The 17715-nt window shown below is 32.2% G+C and overlaps 1 protein-coding gene across 2 annotated transcripts in view; it reads right to left on the bottom strand.

The window, feature by feature from the left end:
• The window catches only part of LOC115886213, a 315760-nt gene extending 299810 nt beyond the window's left edge, over nt 1-15950 (bottom strand). For both annotated transcript variants that reach the window (XM_030905300.1, XM_030905309.1), the window contains exon 1: nt 15677-15950. The gene's annotated coding sequence lies outside the window, so the exon portion shown is untranslated. The remainder of the gene's footprint in view (nt 1-15676) is intronic.
• Nucleotides 15951-17715: the final 1765 nt, after the last annotated feature.

Raw genomic sequence — 17715 nt, 5'->3', positions numbered from 1 at the left:
TTATGTTTAGTCCAGTAAGAATCTAGTAAATGCATATATAAGTACTAATGAAGTAAAGTAGTAAACTTATTTACAAAACTACTTTATTTTCAAATGCGGATGTATGCAACTATGTGCGCATATTTGAAGTGAAACAGTATTAGTGAAATAATATTAGCTATTAAATCGAAGTACATGTTTGAAAAACTATAGTTTGAAATGTTGAAAAAGTAATAAATTAAAAAGATTTTTTTACGCACAAAAAATAGTTTTTGACGTGTAACAAATAGGATTTCATATGTAACAAATAGTTTTTACACGGAAAAAATAGTTTCTTAAGTGGAATAGATTTTTATGCGTAACAAATAGTTTATTACGCGTAAAAATAGTTTTTTAGGTGCAACAAACAGTTTTATAAGAGTAAAAAATTGTTTTTTACGTGTAACCAAGGTTTATAATATTTTTACTATACATACGTATAATATTAAATCACATTTTCTTTTTTTTTATTTAATTGTTTGTTTCTAAAGCATAGTTGGATTTCTCTTATAATTGTTAGCACTGCTCGTATATTATTTAACGAAATTGTTTATAAATGTGCCAGAATATCAGTAATTTATTAATACTGTTCAATGATAATATAAATAGTTTGTTTTTATTTTATTTTAAACATATTCAGTGTTCATACCCATTTTTAATTTTATCAGCCTACCTCTAACCTTGTACAGGGTGAGCGGAACTCGATGTCTTACCTGTATTATGAGAAAACGAAAAATAATAAAAAAATCTGAAAAGAGGTTTTTAAAGGGGACTAAATAAAGTGTATTTTAAACCAAATTTGCATATTTCTTTATATTTGGAAATTGATATAATGACGTTATCGATTTTTATTTTCCCAGAAACATACCTATATTTTGGAATATTTAAATAGAGCTGATTTTTCTGAACAAATTTTATAAACAACAGAATTTGCTATCTCATTTCGTTAAAAAAATACAAGTAAATTTGTAAAAAAAATAAAATTTTAAAATTCGCTGTCGTCACGATTTGAAGTAGCCTTTAAAAAAATAGAAAAGTCGCATCTGTCAATAATTAAGCATTTTTAATTTGTGCTATTTAGTAATTTTACCTTACAAAACACAACTGTCATAAAACAAAATATATTATAACTATTACAACAGAAACAACGTATTGTACAGGGTGGGTCAAATTCGACGCTTTTAAATGGAAACACCCTTTTCTATAGGAGATAGACGAAAACAAATATCTGGAACTCAATTTTCATCAAACAGTGTCTGGAACTCAATTTTCATCAAAAATATGATGGTAAAAACCGCACAACAATATCTGTTACCGTTTCGGAGTTACGGGGTGTTTTTCAAAAATGTGCATTTTTAACAAATCGCTGTAACTTTTTTACTATGGAAAATTTTGTATTTCTATGAAAACATTTCCAAAGCATCTTTTTACGTAGAATTTAATGGTTTAAGTATAATTTTTTTAAAACTAATAATTTAAGAGTTATCATCATAAAAATTGATTTTTTATTTGGGACACCCTCTATATTTTTAATTAACTGAAAAGAATTTAAAATTACTTTTCCAAAAATATAGCACACTTGATACTTTGTTATAATCCCCTTCGAAATACAGAATTTTTTAAAGTTCGCCACTTTTAACTAGTAGGCTTTGGATCCCTTATTGATGATATGCCCTTAATGGAACTGGAAAACATATTTTTCCAGCAAGACGACGCACCGCCTCTGAACGCTGAAGTTATCAGAAAGTTTTTGCAGCCAATTTCAAGAAAAATTGAAATTGAATAGCTAACCAAGATCCTAGCCGTTGGCCGTCGAGGCCGCCTTGACTTAGTGCCCATGGATCTAATCCTATGGATATATTTGCGGAAAAATAAAGGTTCCTTATTCTTCCATATAATCTAGACACGAATTAGAAATACTTAGCAGTTATGAGAGGGAATCTTTCACCCCTACTGAGTTAATGAATTCCGCGAGAAATGTTCAAAAACTGCCCCGTCTGTCCATAACAGAAGACGGTCGATATGTCGAACACCTGTAGCAAAATCTCATGTCTTGATTTGCTATTTATTTTTATTGTTATTAGATATACGATAGTTTAAATGTGTTGATGTTGGTTAAATATATTTTAAATTGTTATAAAATTCTGCATCTCTCATAGCAAATATTATTTTCGTTTTAATTGATTCTCACAGCTAGAATTTTTTTTGCATTACAGCCGGTGCCGTTCAAAGCCTACTTATTTAAAGCGGGCGAATTTTTATATACTCTATATCTCCAAGAGGAATCGAGCAAAATATCAAGTGTGTTATTATTTTTGGAAAGGTAATTTTAAATTCTTTTCAATAAATTAAAAATATACAGGGTGTTCCATATAAAAAATCAAATTTTCTGTTGATAATTCTTAACTTATTAATTTAAAAATAATATACTTAAACCATTAAATTCTACGTAAAAAGGTGCTTCGGAAATGTTTTCATAAAAATACAAAATTCTCTATAGCAAAAAAGTTACAGCGCTTTGTTAAAAATGCATATTTTTGAAAAACACCCCGTAACTCCGAAACGGTGACAGATATCGATATGCGGTTTTCACAGTCATGTTTTTGACAAAAATTGAACTCCAGACACCGATATTAGTTTTTGTCTATCTCCTATAGAAAAGGGTGTTTCCATTTAAAAGCGTCGAATTTGACCCACCCTGTTTAGGCAATCACTACATCAAATTTTCAAAATGCCCACCTCCTACTTCTAAACACTTATCCAATCTACGCCTTACTTCTCTCACTAAGAAGTTACCTTCATAAGCATTTCCCTAGATAATTCGTCGCAAGCATTTCTATTTTTTTCTTTTAAATGTTCCAAATTAATAAATGGTGTTTTGTAAACTTTATTTTTTTAGAATTCCCCACAAGAAGAAGTCTAGTGGAGTTAAGTCCGGTGATTTAGGAGCCTACTGCGTCGGTCCATTTATACCTATCCAATTTTCTCCATAAGTTTCATTTAAATATTGTTGGACAATTTCTGATATATGCGGTGGCGCTCCGTCATGCTGGAAACACATGTTTGCTCGCAACCATAATGGCACATTTTCAAGAAGCACAGGAAGTTGTTATTGAAGAAATTGTAAATATCGCTCTTTGTTCAAATTTCCCTCGTAAAAATATGGACCAATCAAATGCCCATAATTAATACCACACCAAACGTTGATTCCGAAATGTCCTTGATTGAGATGACCTTGATCAATCGGGTTGACAAAATGTGGATTTTCAGTAGCCCAAAAATCTTCATTTTTTTATTGGGCTTACCATTGCTCACATAACGGCTTTCATCCATTCATAAGGCATGTTCAAGCAACCGATTGTCATTATCTAAGTTTACCATCATTTGGGCGATATAATTAATTCTTCAGTGTTAATGTTGATGACAAGTGAAGTGACGTCTGACAACTGAAGTGACAAGTTGTGAAATTTATAATCATGATAACCGTTTTTTTTTATTTTTTTTTCGCACAGAACTGTATCAAATTCAACTCACGACAGGCTTTCCGAATCGAGTTCCGTGGATGGTCTTCAAAATACTGCAGAGTGGTCGCAACGGTATTGTCAGAATTGACCCTTTTAACAATTTGTTTTCCCTTTCTAGAAGAAAATGCCTCGTTATTTGCACGTAAATTGCGTTACAATCGTGCAAACATTTTTAAGCTTGGAATAACAAGTTCCGGATATCTTCGTGCGTATAACTGAACTGCTCTTCTAGGATTCTTCTGAGATTCGCCATAAACTAATAACATGTCAACCTTTTCGTTGTGCGTGAACATTTTTACAAGGCAAATGACAATAAAAATTGTTTGACTGCTTGTTAATAATTAGTTTAATTGACAGATGCGACTTTTCTATGTTTTTTCAAAGGCTACTTGTTTAAATCGTAATGATTGCGAATTTTAAAATATTATTTTTACAAATTTGCTTGAAATTTTTTAACGGAATGAGATAGCAAATTATGTTGTTTATAAAATTTGTTCAGAAAAATCAGCTCTATTTAAATATGCCAAAATATAGGTATGTTTCTGGGAAAATAGAAATCCATAACGTCATTATATCAATTTCCAAATATGGAGAAATATGCAAATTTGACTTAAAATACATTTTATTTAGTCAGATTTAAAAACCTTTTTTCAGATTTTTTTTTATTATTTTTCGTTTTCTCAAAAAAGAGGTGAGACATCGAGTTCCGCTCACCCTCCTGTACATTTAATATTCTACAAGTTAATTTAAGATTTTTGTTCTTTGGACATTTTATTCGATTCAACCTAACTTATTACATAGTAAACTTACATAATATAAATCCAATAACGGAAATATCGCTAAAAACATTATACGCCTTCCTATGGAAAGAATTTCTCGTTTGGCATCGCTTTCTCGGGTTTGATTGAAATATTTCGCATTCCTTTATACGCAACGATCGATGTTTTATATCGTGTCGTATTTCTTTTTTTTTTCTTACTGAATAAAAATTCCATCGGCTGTAATAGGATTAATCAGAAGTTAATTTACAAAATAAATTATTAGTGAAATTATTCAGATTCTTTTCCTCAAAGAAAAATGTCGCATTTTATACTTCTGGATATTTATTAACTTCCCGGATATTTCTTATATTAAAGAAATATATCTTTACATAGAAACGCTTTCTTTAATTTTCAGAAAATTATAAGAGTTCGAAAAAAGAATGTCAAGTAAATAAGATATTTATGTCCATTTAATTTGATTTAAGGCTTTTCTTATTTAAAGTATAGAGACGTTGTTCGTTTTTTCATTATGATTTTTGCATTTTAAAAGTCTACCCTGTGTCCAGTATACCATGCATGAAGGTTGACAAATCTTACATTTGCAAAGTTTTCCTTCTTTAAATAACCTTTAAGTTCCTTAATTCGTTCATTTAAACATCTACATACATACTGCCATTACCCGCTGAGGAGTATTCGACACGTATCAAAAGATGGTCACGCAAAGCGTTTTCTTTCATGAGCTTTTCTGTGACTGAAAAGCCCGATACGTGATGTTATATGCCTACCGCACTCCGAACATTCAAAAATCTCATTGCTTTGTTGCCTCATTACTTTTTGGTTGTTGCTGTTAACTGAGTTTACAATTCTTCTCCATTGAGTTCTATTGTGAACTGCTTCTTCCCAATGATTCTGCAGTTAATACCCTTTAAGTTTTCGTGGAAAATGTACCTTTTGAGTTATCCACCCGGCCTCCTCTTACTGTCTATAAGCTCACCGTAAAGCAGAGATTTCGGAATACGGTTTTCTTGCATTCTGCATACGTGACCAGCCCATCTTAAGCGGGATTATGTAACATCTAAAACTATTACCAATATCAAATTTCTCATACTCAGATGTTTAGTGCAGGTAGATTTGTTTATTATTCAGTGTTTATTGGTTCAGTGTGGTCAATATGGATCTTATGGATCAAATTTAAACCAATTAAGTTAATTAAAAAGCTAATTCTAATCAAGGTGTCAATGGTATTAGGATGGGTTAGGAATGGGCATTAGATACAGATACAGATTAGATTAAAAGACTGAGGACAAAAACACGTACAAAATTCATCACAGAACTTCAAATACGCTAATGACTGCGCTCTAGTTGCAAAAATGTTACGGCAGTTACAAGAAATGTTGAACACATATACCCGGGCACACGAGGCTTTGGGTTTTAAGCTGAACATCGACAAAACTAAAATCATGCGCACTCCCCTGGAAAATCACAACTATGCTATAAAAATTGGAGAAGAACTATTGTAATATGTAGCGGAATTCAATTACCTTGGTAGTTTGATTTCGGAATAGGCCAATATCGACTCTGAAATTCAGCACAGGATTAGCCACGCCTCAAGAGCATTCTGGAAATTAAAAGTCAGGGTTTTCTTCAATCTTTTGACTTGAGCACTAAAACGAAACTTGCAGTATACCGAGCAATAATAATCCCGACCATGTTATACGGAAGCGAAACCTGGGTGCCGTACCGCCGACACATCAATACTTTAAACTAGTTGAAAGAGAGATACCTTAGACAACTCTTAAGAATCAAATGATTCCACCATGTCTCAAACGTATCGGTCCTAGAAAAAGGTAACTGCGAGAGCGTTGAAGTCATGATTACAAATTCCCGCTTAAGATGGGCTGGTCACGTATGCAGAATGCAAGAAAACCGCATACCAAAATCTCTGCTTTTGGTGAGCTTGTAGACGGTAAGAGGAAACCGGGTGGTCAACTCAAAAGATACAACGTTTTTTCCACGAAAACTCAAAGGGGATAAACAAGCAGAATGAGTGCGAAGAAACAGCGCACAATAGAACGCAGTGGAGAAGAATTCTAAACTCAATTAACAGCGATAACCAAAGAGTAAAGAGGCAACAAAGCAATGAGATTTTTGAATGTCCGGAGTGCCGAAGAGTGATAACATCACGTAACGGACTTTTTAGTCACGGAAAAGCTCATGAAAGAAAAAGCCTTGCGTAACCATCTTCTGATTCGTGTCTAATACTCGTCAGCGAGTAATGGCAGTAGTATGTACAGGATGGCGCCTCTCATACGCCGCGGAAAGTCCAAGGCAGGGGCGGCTCGTAGCACTGGAAGATGGTGAAGCACATTAGAAGAGAATTTTTATTAGTATGTATATAGGGTGGCCATTAGTACGAGGAAGTCCAATATCGTCGTAGTTGACAAATATATGAAAAAAAAGTTGTATATAAAAAAGTGCATATCCTAAAAAAATATTTCTTCTCCAAAAAAAATTCAGCATACATCACACTATTGATTTGTTTGAAGCACTATATATGCGGGATTTCCTTGATAATTCATATTTGAAAAATTTCATTTTTTGGAAAGTGGTAAAAACCTGGTGTGAATTTAACTTATTGATATATTATTGCTTAAGTATGTACTATATAGCGAGGTATGTAGGACAAAAGAAGAAATCCGAGAATTATTTTATACAGGGATTTTTTTATGGCGCGGTCAACATTGCAATATTATAATGCTATATCTCAATTTGTTTAAATGCAATACACACTGTATATTATTTTTAGTATTTTAGATACCTACAGACTTAAAAAGCGCACATTTTTTTATTTAAAATATTTCTAAATTTTTAGCAGTTGCGGAAATAGCCTTATGTAATATAATTCGCAGTATTATACCTATTAGATAGGGCTATTGCAACTAAATTTTTATCAAAGCGACCTCAGGATATTTTGTCTTATATGTTAATCTGTATGGTAAAATTTTGTTTTTCTACCCATCCTATAAAAATAAAACAAAATGAAATCTGTAACAGGTTGCTTTACTTTTTGACTATACACAATTTATGTAGAAATGAATCGAAAAACTTTACCTGGGGGGGTCCTCTGATGATGCATAGTCCCTCTAAATCATCATATCAATCAACAAGTCACGGCCCACTTTTTAGGTATTTACTTATTAATACGTAATACCTAATCAGTAAGACGAGTAATTAAACATGCAATTCACATTAAAAAACGTATATATTAATCAATTAAGAGACAAAACAGTGCAATAACCGGCAGAGTTAATTCAAACTCTGATTCAAACTAATCCAAATTACCAAATAATGCAATTCCGCATTTTCAGTCTGTCGCCTAAAATCTCTCGGGCTGATAGGGAACTGATCGGGAAGTGATACATATTTTTAACGAACGGCTTTAAAGGTTTAAATTTACATTTGAGGCAATGAGGCTCGCCTCAATACGGTCCTTTTACGCGCTGCTACTCCATACATATATCTCTCTTCAACTAAACGGTTTGCCTATGCTTTTTTTTTCATTTTATAGATTTAAGATTCCAGTGAACGCTGTCGCTCCGTCATGCGTCAGTGCGATATACCACAATACGTTAGACAAGGAAAGGCAAAGAAGAGGCAAACCTCTGCACATATACTTCTTAAAGAACAAATGAGATGGGTATACATCGTCGAGTACGTCGAGTTTGTCGCATATGGGAAAGGAAGCGCGTTTAAAGGAATACCATCGACGTAATTTATTGTAGAATGACGGATAAAAAATACAGTTATTATTGATGCAAATAGGGAAAAAAATATAAAATTGTGATTAAAGATGGTATCGATTAATACGTGTAATTTTTCAAATGTATTGGTGAGGCACTGCCTCATCTGCCTCATAGGACAAGCCGCCCCTGGTCCAAGGAGAACGGTAGTTTATATCGAAATGAAATCTTGGCAGCATATGTAGGTTAACTGAAAGCATTTTATAACAATATATAAATTACATTTACAGGGTGTCCCCAAAAAAAGTTACATATCAAAGTTGTGTTTTTTTCTAATAGTTCTAGTTTCCCTATATATTAATTGATTTTCGGATTCTAGGAAATAGAGGTGAGTTTTATTAAAGAAGCTTATATCCAAAATCTAAGAATTTTGACATATTTCTCGTTTTGTGAAAATGAAGATTAAATTTTGGTAACAGCTACCTAAATTTTAGTTGATCTTGTATAGACTGATGTTTAATTACAGTAACCATTGTATGTTAAACCAAATTGTATGTTTAACCAAATTTTTCTGGTGTTCAATGGGGAATTTATGTATCTTCAAAGTATTATTAAGGTTGTCTACCCCTCAGACAAAGATTTTCCTAGATATTTTAATTTTTATGATTTTGCGTCAGTAGATCTTATTATTTAAAAAAATCTAGGGGGGGTGGCTGTGTGATATACCTTTTTTTTAAATTGTTTTAACAAACTTTTTTTTTAACAAAAATTAAAGAATGTAGAGTAAAATACTCAACGGTATTAAAAAGATACACGTTTAAAACATATTTTAATTATTACAGAATTAAAACTAGATATAAAGCTATAATTATGTGACGAAAATTAGCTAAATGAAATCAAATACTCAAAATGCTTCCTTTCCTGTTAACTGCATAAAATGATTGGATCTTTTTATTTTAAAAGGCATAAGTGGAGTTCTACCTCGAAAAGCAGCTACAATAGTTTCTCTCATGTTGTCGAGAATAGTTGGTCGAGTTTTGCCTACCCCTAACTGTCTTTAACATATCCGCATAAAAAACAGACTAGTTAAAATCAGGAGCATTTAAGTATTCTATTAATTGGTAAATGCACACTGCATTCACTAACTAACAGAATCATATCAGTTCTCCCTGATGTAGGTTAAGTTTGCATTTTTGGCAAATATCTGAGAAGAGAATTTTTTGGCAAATATCTTTTTTTTTGTGTTTTAGCTGACACAAAATGATAACTAGTTGTTAAAGTTGGACTAATTAGACAGCTATGTTGAAGTAACGTCAGACATATCAGAGCCACGTAGATTTTATCAAATAATAAAGATCTACTCAAATTAAGTCCTGTAAATAAAAATATCTAGGAAAATTTTTGTTTGAGAGGTAGGCAAACTTAATAGTATTTTGAAGAGACATGAATTCTTTATTGAATATCGGAATAATACACTTGGTGTTCCATTTAAAATAAAAGAGTAACATGCTTTTAAAGGTGATGTAAAATTGTAATTTTGTCTCACCCTGTATAAATTTTTGGATCAAGTTTTAATTTGATTTAAAGTACAATACTTAATTTAACTATATATTAGGCTATACCGGGTAAATTCCAGTTTAGGTATGTAGGTTTTATTGTAATTTAAACATTGTTCTTTATTTCTATAAAATGTTAAATATGTCACCTTTATTTTTCTCCCAGAATCCGAAAATCCATTAATATATAGGGTGTTCCATTACAAAAAAAACACAACTTTGATTTGTAACTTTTTTTGCGGACACCCCGTAGAACTCTCTATATTTTTAAAAAGTGCTCTGAATTAACCTACATGTGCTCACAAAATTTCATTTTAATATAAGCTACCGTGCTCCTTGGAGCCTCCGCGGCGTATGAGAGGCGCCACCCTGTATGTGTGTAGGTATATACGATAATATTTATTATATATAGAATACAACTTTCCTATGTGCTGACTCCAGCATTTAAGCAACCAATAGCAAAAGAAAACGTTTAGAGACGTCCGCTCCGTAAATAAATCTATCCATTACAAACCGGACCCTTAAGCCGAAAGATGACTGACTCTAGATCCGGCCTGGCGACGTCCTCTAAACCGAGAAGGCCGATCCGGTCCATTACCGAATGCTGTAAGATCTTCCGCTCGAGTTCGACTTATTGTTATTTTATACAATGGCAAAAATACAAGTACGAAATGTCGAGCGCATCGTGAATTGGTGCGCGGACGAAAAACGTGGATTTGAGGGAAAATGGCGAAGAATAAATCCGGTCCCCAAATTCCATTTTGAGGTCGGAATTAGGAAATGTGAAGACCGCAAAAGAAAATACTGTAGAATTCTGATTATTCGTGCCACGGATTTTTCATTATTGAAATTGCATTTTTAAAGTTTTATTGAAATGGCAGAAGATGGGTCAGAAGATGAAAAATATCGAAGAATTTTAACACAGAACACAGACCAAAGTAACTGACTTTTAAGGCTTTTTAGGCTTCGTAACATCCAATAACAAGTTGGCCGCGAGCATACATACTTGGACGTTACAAAGCCTTCCAACTCTACTTGAATAAAATAGTGTTTATTATGTGAGACGCGTGCGGCATTATTTTAAGTGCTGACAGCATTCAAGTGTACTTGGTTGAGAAACACAAAATAGTTTTATTTCCATACCATTTGAGTGAAATTGTACTAAATATTAGTGTAATTATTTTTTTATTGATTTTCATTTCAAAATGTATTATAACTTATAATTGATTTTACTAGTTATTATAACAAGAACGAAACCAATTTTAATTGATTCCAAGAAACTTAATTTCTTAAAACCATGATGTATTCCAGAAATACTAAAGCTATTAGTTTACTCTTGAGAACTAAAACGAAACCTAACTGTAGAACACTTGTATTTGAACACTTATAAATGTCAGCGTGAAAGTTTAAATGTTTTATATTAAATTAGAGCTACCTTTACTATGAGCCTCGAGGCGGTTATGATTATGAAGTTCTTAACCCTTTATAATGTTTTCTTGAGAACCCTTTTATTAATAAAGCTTAGAGGCATTAACTCTTGCAAATTTCCTCATTAAGCTGTCTCATTAAGCCTCTCTTGTAAATATACGCAAAGTATTACTACTTTAATGTTAATTAGAATGATGGAGATGGAAACCGAACGACTTTATAATTTCCTTATTTAATAACATTTCTAAAGTATTTGCGGGGAGAATATATTGGCACATCTGTATATAGAAAACCGACAGACACAAAACAGTATTTAAGTTTTTAGTCAAACCATTTGTAAGCAACTAAGAAAGAAATAGTTTTTTTTGTCATCGAACAAACACCATAATATGCAATTATCAAGTATCACTTATTGCTGAAAGTAATATTAACACGGGGATCAGCAGAAGATGCAATATCCTTGCTCTCATAAACTATTTACAAAAGCCTGGATGAGACTCAACCTGCTCTTGTAGTTTTCTTAGACCTAGCAAAGGCTTTTGATATCGTCAACAACAAATATCTTTTAGATGCACCAGAAGCAGTTGGAAGTACAGGTACAACATTAAAATTATTTCCAAGCTACCTTAATGATAGAATACAATGTGTCGAAATAGGCGATTTTATAAGTAATAACAGAACAATTCATTATGGTATTCCGCAAGGCACAGTACTCAGACCAGTTCTTGTCTTACTTCTCATAAAAGAATTATTAATCCTCCGTTACACGCGCTATGAGGGAATCCCTCACAACATTGGTTTTTGTACGAGGAAATTGTTGTAGTTAATACAATAACCTTGAGCGTCCAGGTATGCCTTCGGCATCGTTTTTAAGTAAGGAGGAATGACGTTGCAGAATATTTAGAGCGATCAGTATGGTACCCCATCTGATCGAAGTGATAGTGTACTTGATGTGAGCGTTTTCCTCACTGCGCGTGCAATCACGTTCGTCTGTAATTTCACGTACAATTTTGGTTTTTGTTCAAATATTTTGGTAAGTTTGTGATGTTTTACTAAAATATGATTATTAATTACCTAATAATCATATTAATATATGATATATAATATGATTATATTTTGAAAAGACTGGGTATTGAAATGGCACGACGTAAATATTTAAAAAACTTAGCCTTCGAGCTCTTCGAGCTGATTAAGCCTCATCAAATGTTATGAGCATATATCAGAATACTCTCCGTATTGTTGAGAATGCAAATTAGGGACCATTTGGAGATTGAAGATAAAGCTGCGCCGCTGGAAGTGCATCGTGAGTCTAATAAATGTGCCTACTGTCCTAAGAGAAAAAAACCGAAAGACTCAGACAAAGTTCTGTAAGATGTACGTATATGTGTAAACTGTGGGCGATTTGCAAGAAGCATACAAAAACTTTGTATACTTCCTATTGAAAAATAGAGAGAAGAATCTGAGTAGATGTATTCGTTATCTATGAAACTTTTCACGCAGGTTTGTATTATCATTTAGGTATTCACTTTGTTTTGATAAATAAATATAATTAGTATGGATTATGAGACTTTCTTTTATTTGTACATATAAGATTATGTAATTTTGTGCATACTGATATTCATTCGCCCATTATACTATTTAAATTTATGTATGTGAGGGAAACGCTCACACGCGTGCAACGACGTTACAGTAAGAGACGCGTGTAACGGCGGGTTAACGACTAATCTTTCTTAACACTGCAATTGTATTTCATGCTGATACTTGGGCAGAGTTAAAAAACAAATTTTAGACAGATATTAGAGCAGTTGATCAAGCTCTTGACCATACATTTCAAAAAACACACATTTCTTCTATTCGCATAGATCACACGAGTATCTAGTATAATAAGGCGCACATGTAGACTGGTAGACCAACATTTACGATGGAATGTTTATATTTTAAACAATACAAAAACTTTCGGAATGATAATTAGTGAAATTAAATATTTAGAAAAAATATTAGATATAAAATAACTGAATATAATGTATTATTCTTTGGTGGAATCAAAGTTACGATATAGTTCTTCGTTTGGGGCATTGCTGTCGGAATCCACTTAAGACAAAGCTCGAAGATGTAAAACAGCACCTCCTAAAAAGTATGTATAATAAAAATTACAGATATTCCTCGGGCCAACTTTATGGAGAAATTTATGACCGAGACGCGCCGTGATTGCTGTTTGTTTTTTTATTGTAATCCATGTTGTCAATAATATTTCTTAATCAATCACGAAATTAACAAGCTAATTAGTATACTAATCAATAAATCTCTCGAGTAAACAAAGTGTTTATTTTATGGATTAAATTGTGTACATAGGTCTCAAATAATATTTATATATAAAACAATATTAGTTTCAGTACAATTAACGCTTATTATTTATTGAAACAAAAACCTATCCCAATTATTTTACATTTATTTATTATACATATTAATTCTTATAATAAGACCTCATTAATGTGTTTGCCAAAACCGAAAAATGATGTTTCTGAAATCAACATTATTAATACAAAAGGCCACACTTCAAACAGAATTTTCTAATACAGACACTCCAGCAATACTCCACTAAAACAACAATTATTTTCTAACTTTTTATACTAACTAACCTGCGTTTAACCGCTGTTGGTAACTGTTTCCCTAGAAAAACAGGGTATCTTTTCTAATGCCAGCTAAAAAAATTAAAAACCTGTTGGGTTAGTGAAGGGTTTCTCATACTCATTTCAGGGTTTGGAGTGTCTAGATCAAAAGTGTCTGAGTCTTTATCAACTATCGTCATTGTCATTAGGACAATGTAAAAATACTACAGGAACTAAAGCTGGAACACAAATATTTTGATATGTTTATTTGTTAGTTAGTAGTTTTACTTATTAAAATATTTATTTTTATTTCAATTACTAATTGATTAAATTTGCATTAAATTACAGTGTATAACTCTAAAACTTCTTTTACCTACTTACTTTTACTTTACCTATTAAACTTTTATCTACCTACCCTACCAAGTATCGAATATATCCGTCAATGGTGAACATTGAGATGAAATCTCATTTTTTTTGTTTCTCTCCCCCCTCCCCCACACATATAAATAGCGGTCATTTATGCTAGTTTTCAATATTTTATTTTAGATGAGTTTTTCAACTAAAAAAATTCTTCTTGCGACCAGTTCTCGTTTTTTCAAAAAAATCGAATATGGACATAGAATATCGCGGTTTTAATCTCTACATAAATAATAATTTAATCTTATATATAACAGTATCACAGCACCAGTTTGGGCGCTCATCTTTGATGGAGAAAAATTAAAAATATTGAATAAAAAAGTGATTTTAAGACTGTGTTGAAAACTATGGTCTAAGCTTTTATTAATAAATACAACGAAGAAGATTTTTTTTTTAAAAAGTAGATTAATAGCAACTACGAGTACAGTTTTGTAATGAATATCTACAATCTAACTATCTTATTTTTTCAGAGTTGGTGTGGCTTTTTGGCGTGAATTTTGTGTGAGTATATATTAATCGTAATCGCTTGATTAAAATGAAATAAATTTTTAACCTTTTTTAACTTTGTTTGTAAGTGTATTTTATAACATGACTTTTTTGTATGGCTCTCTCAAAGTGCTTGTCTATTTTGACTGTGATTTCGATTATTTTAGCTTTTTGAGCCTGACGATGGGAAGTAACTGATTCCCGAAACACGTTGCCCCATTTTTAAACAAAATTATTTTTTGAAATAAACATTTGAAAAGATTGTGCGGTTTGGAGTCCCCTACCACTCGTTAGAGGTTTTGCAATTACTACCTTTTAGTAATATTAATTCATTAATTATAAGATAAGTCATATTAATTAATTTTACAGCAATTAAATTTTACTTAATAATGAAAGTGAAATAAACTATTGCTTATAACATTTTAATATTTTTAGCTTTTAAAAGCGTGTCGGGCTCGCCCACCCAAGGATTTGTAAAATAAAAACTATATTTTTTATAACTTAATATAAAACGGTATTACTTGCCAAATTTCATAGTTCTAGATCAACGGATATAAATTTTGATTCCCTTGAGGGTGTTAAAATATGTTTTTACGGCATTTTTTGTACGTTAACTTAGAAGTTTGAATTTTTCACAGCTCCAAGGGACTGTAGACCGGAGTATATGGTTTGCAGATAAAAGGGTCTTAATAGATAGACGGACAAAGTGATCCTATAAGGGTTACGTTTTACAGAAATATTAATTTTATACAAAACCCGTTGTCGGCTCTCTATGAAAAAAATAATTTGTGGCTTGGTAGTTATGTACCATTTAGTTTTCTTTTTTAATTCGGAAAAAAACATGTCAAAATGATTCAATAGTTTCCAATTAATTATTTTGAGTTTGAAATTTTTTCTGTTTTATTTAGATATGAATAAACCTCCTTGTCTATCTTAAACTATTTAAATTTAGATATTTTACGTCTTATTACAAAAACATTGTTCTTCTGTCTCCAATATTTTGTAATGATGATATAGTAATAATATATAGAATAAAAATATGCAAACGTACTGAAGCTATATGACCGATCAAATATATTTCTTTACAAAAACCAAAATCTGCCGAAGTAAATCTACATAATTATATCAGTTACTTACCGTATATAAAAATAAAGAGCCAATACGAGTCCAGTTAATAAACTGTCACTTAGCGGCGTTAGAAATCGAGTCAGTATTTCTCAATTCTCAGCAAACTAACTTTTTCACTTAAAACTATCCAGTTCAAGATCACGAGATTACGCCACAAAATCCTGACTAGACAATTAAAACTGTCCGCAACTTCTTTCTTCCGTCAACGGAAAAACTTCTAAACTTTTCGGCGTGTTTTCTTTCTGGCCTGGACTCGACAAGACAGTCGTCGTTCGTCGGAAAACCCCGCGCGCCGAACTGCGGAACACAGGAAAGAATTTCCACGGCTTCTGGAAATGGAACGGGGTACGCGTGCGTGGAAGAATGTTTTCGCGCGTATACCCGTTAAGGTAATCTACTCGGAATTTTGTTTTGTTTTTAACATAAGGGGGGCATGTGCCTAAGAAAACGTAGACATAGATATTATGAAGCTAACCAAACCAAACCAAACCGATTTTGCTAGCCTAGACATAACTGGGGCTATTTCGGTTATAACGTTTTTTTAAGTACATAATTATAATTTTAGAAGATATTCATAAAAAACTAAATACTAGTTGATTAAAAAACAAGTATACTATTATTATTGCAAATTATAATTTATCTTCTCATGGGTATATGCCTATTTAATTTTCTGATTATGTAATGGGCTATGGGAGTTACTCACTTGTTTCGTCGAGCTGCTTGAATACCATTTTTGTTTCGATCAAATAGATGTGAAAAGTTGTAAAGCTAAAATTGTTGTTTCGGGAGAGTTGAATATCCAGGAAAATTGAATTATTGAATGTCATTGCACCCAACAACGCTCTAATTACGCTCTCCTTTAACATTTTTTTTGAAATTTTATTAACATTTGAATGTCATCCTGTTCAAAACAGTTTTCCGTCTCCAGCTCCTCTATGCCCAGGTGTATGAGAGAGTTTCTGACAATCAAATCAACAGACTCATACATTACTAGAGCGCACTGGTATTTACACAACTCCGACATCCGCACCGACTTCCGCATCGACTACATCCCTAAATATATTAGAGATCGTGCCTTGAAGTTCTACCGTTGGTTCTAGGAGAAGAAAATTGGTACCATCTCTACATCCTGTTAGAAAATCATAAACTACACCGTTCTACACCATAAAACTCTTAAATTACAATTCCAAGGACTATAAAAACTTCAAATATCCCCATGCATCTGAAAACTATTCTTCTGAACAATTAACTTTGTCTCCCCCCTCCTTCCTTTAAAATAGTCTTCCCAAAAACCCTATAAATAACCCCTTTTTTTCTCCCCAATATTAGTAGGAATAATAGCTGATCATACTTCGGCAGCTGTTTCCTCGGAGATGGAATATTTTTAGTGATTAACAATCCGAGTCGCACAACGTCTAGGGTTCGTCTTTATGATCTCCCACGAGATGGTGGTGGGAACGTTCACTATTCGCCTATAAAAGGTTCTTAAAAAAAACGTTTAAACCACCCCCTTAACAAAAAAAGTGTACAATATTTGTGTATTATTACAATGTATTGATTTAAACCATAGAAAAACTAAAACAAATATTATATAATAAATAATATTATATAAATATAATATTATTTATTTACTATAGATTTTTCTATGACTTAAATTAACTCAAAGCAAACAGCGGCAGTATTTTACCGCACCGTATATTAATTACATTTACACCATCAAAGCGGCTGTACTATTGGTTGGTGAAAACGCTCGCAAAAATATACGCTTTGTAGGAATCCGATATTTAAGTGGTTATGTAATAAATATTTTTTTTCAGCATTTTCTTTCCCCGCCGTCCGAAATCGCCATAGAAGCAATCCACTCTAGAAAGCAATCCACTAGACACATTTAAATTCCTAATAATTAAAAATGTACCTATCTAATATAATAGACTGTCTATGAAAACCAAGAACCAAATAACAAATGAATCCGTTTTTTATTCAGTCAATTATTATAAAAACTTAAATAAATCATAAACAGATAAAAAGGTACATCAATGTTAAACAAT

The sequence above is a fragment of the Sitophilus oryzae genome, unplaced genomic scaffold (genome assembly GCF_002938485.1).
Source record: "Sitophilus oryzae breed Bouriz unplaced genomic scaffold, Soryzae_2.0 scaffold_1126_pilon_pilon, whole genome shotgun sequence".
In the NCBI taxonomy this organism is placed as follows: Eukaryota; Metazoa; Arthropoda; class Insecta; order Coleoptera; family Curculionidae; genus Sitophilus; species Sitophilus oryzae.
Note: the sequence above shows the minus strand (reverse complement) of the source record. Positions and strands in the feature narration are given on the sequence as shown.